The sequence below is a fragment of the Lissotriton vulgaris genome, chromosome 2_1, assembly GCF_964263255.1.
Source record: "Lissotriton vulgaris chromosome 2_1, aLisVul1.2, whole genome shotgun sequence".
Lineage (NCBI taxonomy): Eukaryota > Metazoa > Chordata > Amphibia > Caudata > Salamandridae > Lissotriton > Lissotriton vulgaris.
This window is the reverse complement of record NC_141687.1, coordinates 437,393,990-437,406,123: the sequence shown is the minus strand read 5'-3', so window position 1 is coordinate 437,406,123 and position 12,134 is coordinate 437,393,990.

Here is a 12,134-nt window from a genome sequence, read left to right as displayed (position 1 = left end):
TCCGGCCACAGGTTTTGTCAATTTCTTATTGGAACGGGTAGGCTCGCTTGCGGTGGGCACCGCTAATTTCAGTATTTTTGGGGACTTGAATCTGCACCTTGAGCTCACGAAAGATAGCATCATTGGCAATCTATTGGCAGATCTTGTTGCTTTTCAATTAGTCCAATTGGTCCCTAGCCCCACACATGTTGGTGGGCATCTGTTAGATCCGATCTTCTCTAACATTGATTCGGCTATGGTGGCGACTCCCACCCCAGTGGGCTGGTCTGACCATTTTGTGGTAGAAATGTCTTTCTTTACTCCAGAGCACTCTGACAAAGCTGCTCCTCGATCCACTTTTAATCGCCCATGGCGTAAATTGAGACTTGAGGATTTTCATGCACTCCTTATTGCCGACCCTCTTAGTCTTTTTACCAATGTTGAATTAGGCTATGATACGCTTTGTGACTGGATTACTAGGGCATTGGACTCTTTGATCCCGGCACGCTGGTGTAAGAGTTGTACCCATGAGTCCAGTCCATGGTATAACGATTTGCTGTCCATGCTAAGGAAGGCATGTAAAAAAAAACAAACGTGCTTGGAGGAAAGAGTATGAGCCTGGATTTAAAAAACAATATCTGGCCGAGCTTAAACTATATCACAGAGCTGTCAGTAAAGCTCGGGCAGCTTATTATACTAATGAGACTAATCTCAGCGCTAACCCTGCCAAATGTATTTTTAAGATCTTAAAAGACCTTAGAGTTAGAAAGAACTCGGAGCCTGTAATTACTTCAGAATCCCTGTGTGAAGTAGTGGCCTTCTTTTTCGTTGAAAAGGTGCAGGTGATATATAAGTCCTTTCCTCCTAGGACTTCTTCCTCTGGTTTGATTACTTTAAGGTCAGGCCCGAGCTCTAGCTCTAGGCTTATGGTTATTCCTGAGATTTCTCATGAAGAGCTTGGTAGGCTAAGCATAAACATTAAATCTGGTTCTCCAGCTGACCCTGTAAAGCCCGCTCTTTTTAAAGAATCTCTCTCATTGTTTTCAGCCCCACTCTGTCAGATTATCAACTTGTCCTTTTCCTCTGCGGTGGTGCCTACTCGGTGGAAACAGGCTTGGGTGTCCCCCATCCTTAAGAAGCCTACACTGGATCGGGCTAAGCCTGAAAACCTCAGGCCTATATCCCTCCTTCCTTGGGTGGCAAAAGTAGCGGAATCCCATGTTAACACCACATTAACCAACTTTCTGCATTCCAATAACATTCTGGACATGTCTCAAAACGGTTTCCTGTCCTGACATAGTATCGAAACTGCCCTCCTGGCCATGACTGAGCATCTACGTACCATTCTGGATGCTGGTCAGACGGCGGCACTGATCCTATTGGACCTCAGTGCCGCATTTGAGAATGTTTTACATGACATCTTGATACAACGCCTAGAGGAGGCAGGTATAATGGGTATGGCTCTGGAATGGTTTCGTTCTTTTTTGTCTGGGAGATCATTTCGGGTTACCGACCCGCCCTTTCTATCTGAGGCTCACTCTATTGAACAAGGGGTTCCTCAGGGCTCTGCCCTGAGTCCCACTTTATTCAATCTATATGTTCAGCCAATTGCTGCGGTCGCCAAGCAGTGGGATCTTTCCATCGACTTGTATGCGGAAGACACGCAGCTGGTGGTAGCACTGACAGAAGTATCTACTATGCATGCCTCTAAATTTAGAGATGGTTTGAGGGCGGTGTCCGAATGGATGACCTCTAATTACCTACAATTGAACACCAGTAAAACTGAGGTCTGATAGTTGGTAAAAATGCTAGTCTGTGGGGTGAACATTGGTGGCCTAGGGCGCTGGGTAAGACTCCTGAGCCTAAGGTTGAGGTCAAGAACTTAGGGGTGTGGATGGATTCTTCCCTTAGTTTTCGGTCGCATACAAAAAAGGTTTCCAACACATGTTTTGGTTTATTACGGGGGCTCAGACCTCTATTAAATTACTTTGAGCCCGCAACACGTCAGTTGATTATCCAATCAATGATTTTATCTTGACTGGACTATGCCAGCTCCCTGTTCTTAGGCGCCAATCAAGCTGAGATTGTTCGACTTCAACGCACTCAAAATATGGCCGCCAGAGTTTTGTTAGGGCTTCCTCGGTGTTGCTCTATCTCCAAGACTATCCGGAAACTTCATTGGTTGCCTATGGCAGAGCGCATTACGTTTAAAACTTTGTGTCTTTCAATTAAGATACTTAAATTTGCTTCACCCAGCCTGCTTTGTTACATTCTGACTCCCTATGTACCATCTCGTGCGTTGCGTTCTTTTGGGCAGCATTTAGTTACTGTCCCTCGCGTAAAGCGCTCTAGAGCTGGGGTCGCTCTTTCCGCTATTTAGCGGCAAAACTATGGAATTCTCTGCCACTTGAGATCCGAGGCATGGATCGCCTGTTGGACTGCAGGAGAGCTATTAAAACGTATCTTTTTCCACCGCAATAGTTCTGTTATCGGCCTGTATTTGAGTCCTCTGTTCCTTTGGTTCCCGGGATTGGTCTGTGTGAGTGAAAGCGCCGGGACGCCCCTTTGCTGGGGCAGCTGAGCGCTATAGAAGCACATATAACATAACATAACATGTCATTCAGACCAATCTGACAAGATTGCATCTTACCTGTTCTACGCTGCCTGCTTTGCGGTGAAGAATGGGTGCTAGACATCTGTCTAACACTCCCATCAGTCATGCCAACGGATATCGAGACTCTGCTGGACCCGATAACGGCCCATGCTGTGTGTTGTCCCCAGCGGCTACCAATCCTGATGACGGCATTCATTGAGATCTCACAGATGCAAATTGCTACTGCTGAGGTACGAGAGGAAACAACGGGCACACAGGTACCATCGGAAATGGACATTGCTGACGCTTCCAAAGCTGAAGGCAATGCGTCGCATCTATGTGCGGTTAATCTTCTAAACGAGGTAATCCAACTTTAACCTACAACGGTAGACAATTTTTTGTCTACAGGAATAGAGGATTTCATGTTTTCTCCATCCCCATACACTGACTTTTGAATCAGCACACAGTGTACCGGGAAGACTCTGAATTTGACCTTCATTTTTTCCAAATAAAAGACAATACTAGGAACTTTTTCCTGTGATTATTTTTTTTCTTCCAAATTTGTATTTGTCTTTTTTGGCAAAGTAATCTGCTTACAGTAGAACTATTCATAGAGAACAGAATTCTTTGAACACTTCCAGGGACATATTGTCATCTTGTCAATTTATGTAACCTGACACGAAATGGTTTCGAACTTTTTTCTTCTGTCATTATGAGCCATTTCATCATGTGTATATATTTATGTTCATTCATTTAGCATTCACCATAACCATATGCTTAGAATGCAACATTGCTTTGAATATGTACAGCACATTTGCATTCCATGCATAGCCACTATTTTAAGAGACATTTTTTACAATATGCTTTCAGATATGTTTTACTGAATCATGTGATACTCTATTTCACATATTCTTTATGTTTAGCATTTTAGCATCTAGTAATGTCGTTCTATAGATATTGGAGTTGGTGTTGTGGGTCAATTTAGATACCCATACATAAGTTTACTGAATCATGTCCTTATATAGGCACAATTCGCATTGCCCTTATTTAGGCATGGAATCCCAGCCCTTATTTAGGCATTGGCCATGCAATCCAAATACAGGCATGGTCACCTACATCCGTCCATCCCACGTCACAACGAGTTCTTAGAAACCAGACTCTTAAGCCATTGGGACATTCCCTGCTTGGATTATTGATTACCGCTTTACCCCAAGAGTTCATTCATGACGTCTTCCTCTGCCCAACTATACGTCAATGCTAGTATTCCTAAGTACCTTCCAGGTATAAACATACCTTCACTTGCCATGGCAAGTTACGGCTACCTACCGGCTGCATGACTGTATACTTGCACGGCTCGGCTCGGCTGCGGCTCGCCACAGCAAGTTCAGAAGGAATTCGAGTCCCCGTCTGATGCACTGACCAGAAGCTGTCATCCTCCTTGCAGAAAATCCAGCTCCAGTGTTTTCTGACTCCCTTCGCGGGGTGTTAGAGATCGAGACCCGGAAAGAGATTCCCACCTCTCTCATTCTAAGGTATGGAGCAGACCAGAACCTAGAGGGACTCCTGGCATACTTACTAACTAAACTTAAACTATAGCATACCATACTATAGAAAACAGCACCTACTTCTTACCTCATACCTTGGTACACTGGGGTAGAACTCTTTAGAAGCACCAGATGAGTATTCACATTTTAGCCTGTGTTATTTATGTATGTATATGAATATAGGTCATAGGTAAAAGACAATGCTATTACAGTATTATTTTTTCCTACTGCTCACACTGTACATTTTATATATTTCATATTGTCTAACGATCGTAAGAGCTCATATCTCTTGCATGAGAAATAAGACTGTTCAGTGAATCCTTTTATTGAAACGCCCGTCTATTGTGTGTAACTCTGCAGAAACGAAGCATGCACGATTGACTGAGTGAAACTGTAATCTATTGTTTCCACGATTCTATTCCGATTCTAAAGGGAAACAAAGTTGTCATGTTTATGCAGTTGTCAGAAACTAATCCCTTCTTGTTCATTTGAGAAATTTGTAGTGACCTCTGAGTTAGTTGGCACATAAAGTAGTTAAGTCTAATGTACTCGATAGGAGCATACTGACCTCAGTCCTATGCTAAAACTATAGTGTATATTATTCCAATGAGCAGAGCGTATAAGGGAAATAGAAACTACACCACACTCCCGGGTGGCATTCCACCTGCTTGGACAGGGCACTCCTGCAAATGACCTCCTACTTAGATGGTGAGCGTTAGCCCGTGTAGTGGAGTAGCAGATTTTACAACCGAGCACAGGCTGGAGAGTGACCATCATCTGCAAAACATTTGTCTAAGTGCCAACATGACTTTTTTAGATCAGCCAAGGATAGAGCAGGTTGTAGCTCATTCTGAAAATTGTAGATGTCTTCAATGGAGCCCGGATAATATTGAAGGCTTGGCAAGTGAGGCTGACAAAATTCTGAAGGAAATATAATCCAGTAAGGAGGACCCTATAAAGGCATGGAAGTACCTCTCAGAGAAACAAGCAGTGAGAGATCTCACAAAAGATTTACCAACCAGCCAAAACGAGTTCACCTCATCAGGTCAAGGATAAATAGAGTACTCCGCCAACTGCGGCGCTCACCCCAGGACTCAGCATTACTAGAGTACCTACGAGTGGAGCGTAAGTGACTAAAAAATATGGTATGGCTGCTAAAAAAGAAAGATCCAAAGCAATGTGGGCAATAGTTACTTTACTCCTCCAAATGGAATGACCATAGTAGCTTCTAGAAATTAATGATTGAGCTTGGTAAACGGCCCTGGGCAGCAAAACAAGGCTAACATTAGGCCTAGGCGTGAAATTCTACTCCGCTTGCAGAGTTTGCAGAGTTTTTGTCATGGTTGTCCGGATTGAATGCAATAGAGGAGGGAAAAACGACAGGCACCACAATGCTGGGGGTGAAAGGTAGGAACCAGACTATTAAGGCCCCTCCCTTTGAACAGGACAGTGCTTGAAAATCTCATACCTGTATCAAGCGTGTCTGCTCCTTCCGCTTCTACCCAAAGATATTGCTGGGAAGGCGCGTTCAGGACCGAATGTTGCCATCCCTTCAAGTGTGGCAGATTCTGGTAGTTATGTTCTCGCCCGTAGGGCTCCTGTCGTGTGGCTCAAGTGAGGCTGCGCAGTGTACCAAGAGTGCGGGCTTTTTCACTATGTTTTCTGTGTTCTGGGCCGAACGCTACTGCCTGCAGCGTCTTCCACTTGTTCCCAGGGAGGTTGTGGAGAAGACTGCTGCCAACAGTTTTTCAGCCGGAGCTCAGTGCCTCACTTGCTCCGGGGTCTGAGAGCAGGTGGGTGCACTTATACTAGATTTTGTGTTTTGTCAGAGGCAGGGGCCTCAGATTGTACTTTTGTTAATTTCCATTTCATTTGTTCCTGTTAGGTGGAATGGATTGGTACTCCATTCGCCCCATATGGATTGTGTACTGATTACTCCTTACAGACACAGCTAGGTCTCCTTGTAAATTAACTTTCGTTTTGAAACTTTATTAACCTTAACACGCGGTCTCTATCTTGGAGGCTATTGCTGGACTTAAGCTATTTGAGAAGACTTACTCTCTCCCCGGCGTACATGGGTGGGCAGCTAGTGAGTAAAATGTGTATTTCTTTATATCTATATGAAGGCCTTGAGTGGATGTTGTGCATGTAACTCTCTCTTGCAGTCTTCTTTTGTTTACAGGCTCCCAGCTCCAGTTCCATGTTTAGAGAGAGGAGTTCCTTTAGTCAGAGAGAGGAACAAAGAGGTTCGGTGGTGGCAGACTACTGCCTTCTTTTCTTGTTTTATCCACTTCCCTTTTCCCCAGGGTGCTTGTGTGCAGAGCAGTGTATGTAATAGCTCTTTGGGAGTAGCTTTAGGGGGAATTGTTGAATCATAGCATTGCCCCGGTTGATCTGTCTTTGAGGTGGGTGAAGCCACCTTCATATCCTGACAGTTTTTCCCACTCCCGGCGCCGTGTATTGAGTGGAGTTCTGAAAAACTTCATTGAGCTGAGTTTTTTCCTTACTCACCAATGTTACGTTGGCGAGCGGGGAAATTCTTACTTTAGACTACCTCCCGGCGAGATTTCTCACCGCGGGAGGTTGCAGATGGCCACTACTGCTCGCGTTGAGAAACCTTCTGTTCACATTGAGTAACCTGCAGCTCAAGTAGAACATTTACTCAAGTGGCAAAAAGAAACAGGGCCCTCTTGTGCTGCGCATGGGACCGTTTATGCTGCTTTTCCAGGGCGGGACAAACATCCACCACTAAAAATCAGAACGAACCGCATGCCCTAACGCACTCCACCGCTTGCAGAACCCTGCGTAGCACAGCAGAGTTTTTGGTCACTTTGAGGAAATCCACATAGTGGAGCCCTGTAAACTCTGCCCAGGGCTTACTAACATAAGCGAGGAAGAATCGATTAAATACCTAAAAATACATTATGAAGGTAGTACAGACGACCATTCGGTTCCAGGTTCAGGTCGACCCCACACGACGAAGACCACAGCATAGGTCCACAGGAGCTGGTGACCCTGGAAACCAACTGCAATGGTGCTACCGACACCTCAGACCACTCAACCAAACCCTTAGAACAACCAATGGGGACCTTGGTAAAAATAACAAAAAACTCATGTTCCAACTCCGCTCCTGACCTTAATAGAATACCAACTGCATTCTTAAATCAGAACTTTACAACCTGGGCTGGTTTCCTGAATTCGATGTCCAAGCAAACACTGCTGATGGAAAGCATACAGGAAAGCTGTAGAGGCTCAGTGATCCACCCCATCTTCAAGGGTGGGGTGGTCTCGTCCCCTAGTAACTACAGGTTGACATCATTGCTCGATGTGGACCTCAAATTCACTACTACTGCAAGATCTACAGGAAGGGGCGAAAGAGGAAAAAAGGCTGCCAATGAATGAACCAGGGTTCACTAAAAAGCAATGAACCTTCACCTACCTAATGGCAGTGGGTCTCATAATGAAAAGAGCGTGTGACACCAGGATGCCGCTATTCATGTCTTTTGTGGACTTCAAAGCGGCCTTTAATTGCGTTCCACAAAGCCAGCTTTGGGAAAATCTATTACATCGAGTTATTCCACAAAACCTTTTAAGGGCTACCCAGATGCTATATACAACAACGTGGGTAAAGCTCAAGGTGGGATTCGGGCACCATTTAACCAGAAAGTTTAACACCTGCCTTAGACTGAAACAGGGATGCGTATTGGATCTGCTGTTATTCAACCTGTTCATCGGAGATCTTTCGTTCTCACTCGCATGTGGTTCACTGTCAAAATATCGAAGTTCGAAAAATTGACCTACAAAAATGTCGGAGCAAGAATATCGATGTTAAGAATATCGATATCCTATCTACAACATGGTAAGTACAAAAATATTGACATGAAAAATATCGTTTGTGGGAGGAGCTACGCACGGATCCAAGATGGACGCGTGAGCACAGGGCTCCCGAGACCCTTTCCACCTCCCGCATTTATCCTGCCACATATCCTGATTTTGACGACGGGTTCTACTAGCTGATGCCCTGCTGGCATGATATCTCTTTTCAAAAATTGATTTGGCCGCTGGGAACCGGACTCTCTGCATCTTGGAACTTTGTGGCCTACACCGACGAATCTCCGCGGCCTAGAGTCTTCGAAGTACCCAGGTGGCAATTGAACAACAACGGTCATTGAGATCCTTCCGTCGCCCCTGAGGTACTTTCGGTTTCGTTTTTGGTCACCGACTACTGCGACTCACTTTCTGTTGAGACTGCTGGCCTGTGCCCTGCTGCTGGCCCCGCACCTCTCCTTCTTTCGCCCTCATCCCTGACTTTACAGGTCGGTTCTGCGGAGAGCCATTCTCACCAGATCTCAAACTGCCCGACTGGGCTCGCTACCCAACATGGCGGGCAGGTCTGAGAGCGAGAAGAGGGCCACCAGGGGCACATTCCGAGGGGGTGTCGCCCAATCCAATACTATTGATCGCTTCGCCCGCCCGAAGGGATCCCCTGGTGGAGTGGGTAAAGTCTTGGATGAGACTGGGGAAGGCTCTCCTGCAACGGAAGACTTGACATTGCGGGATGTCATGGGCGCCATTGCCAGTGTGAAGACCTTGATGGGTCAGCAGTATGAGACCCTGGCTTCAAAGATAGACACTGTGGCGATTGAAGTCAACCTAATCAGAACGGACCTCGCAAAGACCAACGAGCGGGCCAAGTCGCTGGACATTAAGACCGCAAGTCTCACGACAGATGTCTCTGACCTACAGGCGGAGGTTCATAGTCTCCGATCATCAAATGATTTGTTTGCCCGTCGGCTGGATGACTTCGAGAGCCGGGCCAGGCGCAACAACGTTCGCATTATTGGTGTGCCGGAAAGTTCCTCGGAGCTCTCTACGGATCTTTTGGTGGAGGACCTTGTGCTGCATCATCTCGCGCCTAAGGGACTCAGCAAATTTTTCACCGTGGAGCGCAACCACAGAGTCCCAGGTGGTAGGCCTAAACTGGGCGCCGCACCAAGACCTATTATAGCCAAGATCTTTAACTTTCGGGACAGAGACGCTATCCTGCAAGCATCACGCACCAATGGACCCACTAAATTTGACAATGCGTCGATCAGTTTTTATCCAGACTTTACGCAAGCGGTGCAAAAACACGCATGAGCTTCACCGGGGTGAAAAGGTGCCTCAGAGACATGGGACTAAAGTATGCCATGCTTTTCCCGGCTCGCTTGAGGATCGAATACGAGGAGCGTGCGCTCTTCTTTGATCGCCCGGAGGTTGCCAGTGACTGGCTTGATACTTTGCCGGCACACCGTGATCAACAGGAACAATCAAAGGGCGCTGAAGGTGGCCTGGAGGAACGGGTGGAGTGAGTCCCTACCGGTGTGCCACCTATATGGACTTACAGCGGGGGTTTGATTATTCCTATGTGCATGAAATGTTGATTACCCGGGGGTGGGAGGGCTCGGGATTCTTCCTCCTCTAAGGGGTCTTTTCTCTCTCTTTTCGTAGATTAGTTTAATGGGGTGACAGGCACACTGCAAGTTGGGGTGGCTTTCGGGTCTAACGCAGGGGTGCAGGGTGGGGAGGGTGGGTGTTCTAGCGGCTTTCCTGGGGGTGGGGGGGCTTTTTGTTTCTTTGTTTATCCCGAGGTTCTATTTCGTTGCACACTCTGTCCACTGTGCCTGTTTCTTTATGGGGGAACACAGCTCACACTTTTGGAATGGGGGTAGGGGGCTGCAGGTGCTGAGTTGGAATGTTAATGGTCTGGGTGATAGGATCAAGCGGGGGATTGTTTTACAGTATCTGAAACGTCTTTCACCGGATATAGTGTTACTGCAGGAGACACATCTGATAGGGAATGCTTGCCAGGCATAGAATAGAAGGGGATACCGTTTGGTGGCACATTCAGGATTCACTACTGGGTCGAGGGGGGCTGGTGTCCTGGTCAGGAGTTCCCTCCCCTTGGAGATAGACGATACTGTGCTAGATGATAGAGGCCGATACGCGGCCATTACGGGTCGCTGGGAGGGGAAGACGATCTCTGTTCTCTCTGTGTATGTCCCACCGGGTTTACAGTCCATCACGTTTTATGATCTGGGTAGAGTGGTATTGAACTTCCCTCTGGGCATGTTGGTTGTTAGTGGGGACTTTAACTCAGTTGTTTGTGGCAGCGAGGATCGTAACCCCCCCGGACTCTTTTGAGGTCACAGTTATGGATGAGCAACTTCCTGGATGCGCTGGGTTTAGTGGATTGCTGGAGGCACCTGCACCCGGGACAGGCACAATATACCTTCTATTCGGGAGCGCATGGGAGTCTCTCGAGGCTTGATTATATCCTGGTGCCAGCGGTGCAGATGGTCTCTGTGAGGGAAATTTGACATCTCGCTTGGGGGATCTCGGATCACTCCCTTCTTTGGCTTGCAATTGATGTACAATTGGGAGCTGAGGGCTGGGTTGCCCCAATTAACCCCTGGCACCTACGCAATCCGAAAACCAGGGCTGAGGTGGTCAAATGTATGGACCATTACTTTGCGGAGAATGTTGGGTCTGTGTCCTCTTCAGTTTCCCTGTGGGAGGCCTATAAGACGGTTATCCGGGGTCAAGCCCTGTCCCTGATTGCTAGCACGAGGAAAAGCAAGAATGAGGAAGTGGTGAGATTGGAGACTGAAATCACAGCTCTGGAAGAAGAGTTGGAATCTGGGGTTACACCCGAGGGTTTGCATGTTTTGGCCCTTAAACAGGCCGATTACAGAGCGCTGGTGACGGATGCGGCGAGGATGATGAGTCGTGAGCAGTAGGGGCGTTTGTATGATGTTGGTGACAAGGCCGGGAAATTGATTGCGTCGTTGGATAAGAGAGAAAGGTTGAATCGTGTGGTGCCTGTTGTGGTAAGAAAGGATGGTGAACGGGTTGTGGACCCAGATGAGATAGTCGCGGTTTTTGCTCAGCACTTTCAGAAGGTCTACGCGCCGGTCCCGGACAGGCCGGAGGAGGATTCACATTTGCTACTTAGGGATATCGCGCTGCCTATCCTTTCGGAGTCAGACAGGGAGCTTATGGAGGTGGATTTTTCTACTGATGAAATAGCGCTTGCTATCCGCTCCCTTCGCTCAGGGAAGGCCTCCGGCCCGAATGGTATCCCGATAGAGCTGTACAAATTGTGTCCAGACGAGATGGCGCCACACCTTCGCCAAATGTTTTTGGAATCGCGAGATCTCGGAGCTCTTCCCCGGGATCAGAGATTGGCGTCCATTGTCGTCATTCACAAAGACGGAAAGCCCCGTGATCAATGTTCATCATATAGGCCGATCTCGCTTCTGAACGTCGAGCCCAAAATTTTGGCGAAACTTTTGGCGAATCATCTAATGACTGTGATCAGTGATTTGATACACCCTGATCAGTCCGGGTTCATTCCTCATCGGAATACGGCTCTCAATCTTTGCCGCCTTCACGGTGTACTGGCAAGGGTGGGGTCACTTCGTGAGCCGGCCATCTTGGTTTCTTTGGATGCCTCGATGGCCTTCGACACAATAGAGTGGCCGTATTTGTGGGCGGCCCTCGCAAATTTCGGTTTTGGTCCTAATTTTATTGGCTGGGTCAGACTTCTTTATGAACAACCACTGGCCCAAGTGGTGGTCAATGGTAGGGCCTCTGAGCCTTTCATCCTAGGAAGAGGCACACGACAGGGCTGCTCGTTATCACCGCTCCTCTTCGCGCTTGCTCTTGAGCCCCTTGCCGCGAGGCTTAGGTGGGAGCCATCGCTTAAAGGCATTAGTTGGTCCTCTGACTTTGTGGACCGTATATCGTTGTACGCCGATGATATTCTGTTATACCTTACTTCCCTTCGTAAGTCACTAGGAGTGTTGTTCGACGTGTTACGCTCCTTTGGGAGGAACTCGGGTTTGACCATCAATTGGGCTAAGTCCTGTATTTACCCACTCACTGAAGAACTGCCCCTGGTGCCCCGTGTCTGTCCAATAGCGGTATCGCGCGACGGCTTTAAATACTTGGGGATTTACATTTCCTTGGACTCAGCC